We start from the raw sequence: 4209 nt of genomic DNA on the forward strand, positions 1-4209 counted from the left end.
TTTTCTTCCCCTTTTATTAGATATTTTCTTTATTTACATTTCAAATTTTATCCCCTTTCCTCATTTCCCCTCCGAAAACCCCCCATCTCATTCCCCCCTCCCCCTACTCACTAACCCACCCACTCCAGCTTCCCTGTCCTGGCATTCCCCCACACTGGGGCATCAAGCCTTCACAAGGCCAAGGGCCTCTCCTCTTATTGATGTCCCCACAAAGCCATCCTCTGCTACACATGTGGCTGAAGCCTTGAGTCCCTCTTTGTATACTCTTTGGTTGGTGATTTAGTCCCTGGGAGCTCTGGGGGTACTGGTTAGTTCATATTATTGTTCCTCCTATGGGGCTGCAAACCCCTTCAGCTCCTTGGGTCCTTTCTCTAGCTCCTCTATTGAGGACCTTGTGCTCAGTCCAATGGATGGCTGTGAGCATCCACTTCTGTATTTGTCAGGCACTGACAGAGTCTCTCAGGAGACAGCTATATCAGGCTCCTATCAGCAAGCACTGCACAACTTCTTAAGGTGAACCTGCCTTCCTAGGGGTGGTTCCTCTAGCCAAATTGAGACATGCCCATTGGACTGATGCATAAGAGAGGAGAGAGAGCAAGTTTGCTCCACCCAGAGGGAGACTCCACGCTTTACAAACATTCAAGTGCCTCTGCAAAGGGATCTCTGAATGGAAGTACCTTTGCTTTTTCACAACACTTATGCATTTATCTAACTTTTTTTTCCCTGTAACATTTTTTTTTCCTCTAAGGGTATCTTTACCGTCATACCTTGTAACACATCTCAGTAGATTCGATTTCAGATCGCGCTGAATTCATATTCTCACTACATCTTTGAAAATCATTGTTTCACAAGGATTATTTCTAAGCTTCAAAGTAAGAGCTGGATGGACAACAAGAGGAATTAACCGCCACCCAGGTGGAGACCCAAGACTAGCCACTCAACACGTGTCATGTTGATTATTGATTGTCAACACGTGTCACCTATGATTATTGATTGCTACCCTTAACTTGGGGCAACTTGTTTTCATAAGAAATTAATAGCTTTAATTTTAGAGTTGTGTTTTGTTTTGTTTTGTTTTGTTTTTTTCATCAACACAGCTCAGTGGTTACAAGGCACTTGCCACTAAGCTGATGACCTGAGTTTGATGGAGAACTGGTTTCTGCAAGGTGTCTTTTGAGCTTCATAAGAGTCCCTCAAAGGTCAGGCACTCACACACATGTAAGTAAATATTTTTAAAAAGTTAAAATTAAAATTCATATTTGATACACTTCTTTGGCGGTTGCAATCAGACACTGCTTAATTAGTAGTTTCTTCTACTTTGCTGACGAATCAGCTAATTGGAAACTTCTAAAGGTTATACCTTCAGTTTCAGTTTTTCTTTCTTTTCTTTTCTTTTCTTTTCTTTCCATCTTTCTTTCTTCCTGTCTGTCTTTTTTCTTTATAGCTTTTGTGAGGAGATCCTAGAGTGATGGCAGAGTTTGTTGTAAATTTCTGTCTGGATAGAGCTTTCCAGGATTTGGAATATCAGCATAGTAAGCTGTACTAGTTTCTGTTGCCAATGTCACCTATCAGAACCAATTAACAAACAACACAAATTTGTTTGATGCTCCTTAAAGCCAGGACGCTGCTTGCTCTGCCTTCCTAGATTCCAGGGATTTCTGAATTGCTTGGCCTAAGGTTCCCATCCAATAAGGACCTTTGTGTCCAGCGAGTCATCCTCTGTCCCTCCTTCTTTAGAGCCCAATGGGATGACACTGAAACACCAGCTCAGTCTCTCCATTTCAAGATCACTTATCTTTAACCACATTTGCAAATCCTCCAAAACTCCATCCCACAAGGTCCCGGCTGGCCTTGAATTTACTAGGTAGACAAGGACAATCTTGACTTCTCGATCTGCCTGCCTTCCCCTTTCTAGTGTATCATTTCCTATGCCTAGATTTTTATGTGGCACTGACCATATTAAACTCTGGACTTCATGCAGGCTGAACTAACACTCTACCACCTAATCTACACTTCAGCTCCTATATGTCCCTTTTAATATGCAAGGTGACATCACTGGCTCATGAGTCATAGTGTAAGCATAACTCTTGTTTTGCTGTCTTAGTTCAGGTTTCCAATCACTGAGACTAAACCACCATGGCCGAAAAGCAGGTCAGAGAAGAAAGGGTTAATTTGTCTTACCCTTCCAGATCATAGTCCATCACTGGAGGAAGTCAGGACAGGAACTCACACAGGGCAGGAACTGGGAGGCAGGAGCTGATGCAGAGGCCATGGAGGGTGCTGCTTACTGGATTGCTTCCCCTGGCTTGCTTAGCTTGCTTTCTTATAGAACCCAGGACTATCAGGCCAGGGATGGCCCCACCCACGGTGGGCTGGGTCCTCCCTCATTGATCACTAATTGTGAAAATGCCTTACAGCTGGATCTCATGGAGGCATTTTCTCAACTGAGGGTCCTTCCTCTCTCATGACTCTAGCATGTGTCAAGTTGGCACAAAACCCATGGTTCATTCGCCTGACACACAACATCATTGTATGAAACACAGGGCTCTGTCATTTAACCTGATTGCAAAATAAGCCACACTCTCCTATTGAGGCTTACTTCTCTTTACTTTTTTTTTTTTATATGATGAAGCAAATTAAAAATCAAACCGTGAAATCACATGATAAACTTTGTCAAGCTATAACTCCTGTAAAGTGTAGAATGGCATCAGCAGAAGCCACCATACACCCCAGCCTTGGAGAGCTAACGTGAGCAAGCATGGGTGGGCATGTTCCAGTAAAACAGCATGCTATTCAGACTTAAATTGCACACATAATTCCTATTTTTAGAACATTAGACACTATACAAGCATTTTAGTTGGTGGGCTCTACAAAGATAGGCGGCAAGCCAGATGTGAGCTGTAGCGACTGAACCCTTTTAGAGGTTTCGAATTCTCCACTGAGGGATGTGTGCGTGCGTGTGTGTGTGTGTGTGTGTGTGTGTGTGTGTGTGCGTGTGCGTGTGTGTGTGTGTGTGTGTGTGTGTGTGCGTGTAGGGGCTGTGCTAGGATTCCTGTGCTCCAGAACTGCTCACATCTCTTAACATAGGATGCAAGGAACTGACCTGCTAGCACAGAAAGAGAGGCTGGGAAACGCAGGCTTGCTGTGTTCTAGAATGGGGTAGGGGGTGGGCATGAATGCCAGTGGCTTTTGTTTGTTTTTTTTCAATACTATGTTCTTTCCGGTGACCGGACCAGATTTTCATTTCTCCTTCTCACCTCATCACACAGGGATTATATTTTACTCCTAAAGTTCAGCCCAGAGCAATGGGGCTTGGGACAATGTAGCTCGCCATAGTTCTATGACTTAAGAGTTTCATATCTACCCCGGACAGCCACCATAACATGGCCGCATTATGAAAGGCTATAAAGAGTGCCGTGGTTACTTTCCAGGATAATCCTCGTGGGCAGGGGGACATCCTTGGTGTTCTGCTTCAAGTGCTCTCTTAAAGGAGACTTTTTTTCCCCCTGTAATTCCCCTTCCCTCCGTGCCTCTCTCCTCGGGGAGCCTCTTTCTCTTTCTTATCACATATCCTCATTGCTGCATCTGGAGTGTTCTGTGACTTCCTTGGGGCTACACTGCTGTGCAGCGTGCTGCTTCACTAAGGACTATTTCGCTGCTCCATAGTTACAGTTTCTTCACTCCATCCACATGGTCGTAGATTATATGCAGCTTCTACATTTCAAAAAGCCCCACAGGCTGGGGAAATAGATCAGTCCAGGAATGTCTGCCCGACAAGCAGGAAGACCTGAGTTTACCCCCACGAACCCAAGCGGGAAAAATAGAAAAACAAAGCCAGGTGTAAGGGCAGCACTTGGAATCCAGTGCTGGGGAAGTAGGGACAAGATTCCTTGGGGCTTTGTGACCGACCGGTCATCATAAATCGCTTGATGAGCTCCAGGCTAGTGATGGACCATGTCTGAGTGATGGAGGAGGAGGGTGGGGAGGGGGAGGGGGAAGAGAGAAGGAAGAGGAGGAATAAGAGGAGGAAGAGAACGAAGAGGAGGAAGAGGAAGAAAGGAAGGAGGGAAGGAAAGAGAGAACTAAGGAATGGTATCTGAAGTTTTCTTTTGACTTACACACACATACACACACACATACACACACACACATACACACACACACATACACACACATACACACATATACACACCACACACACACATATAC

Source organism: Mus musculus, chromosome 15 (assembly GCF_000001635.26).
Source record: "Mus musculus strain C57BL/6J chromosome 15, GRCm38.p6 C57BL/6J".
Classification (NCBI taxonomy): domain Eukaryota; kingdom Metazoa; phylum Chordata; class Mammalia; order Rodentia; family Muridae; genus Mus; species Mus musculus.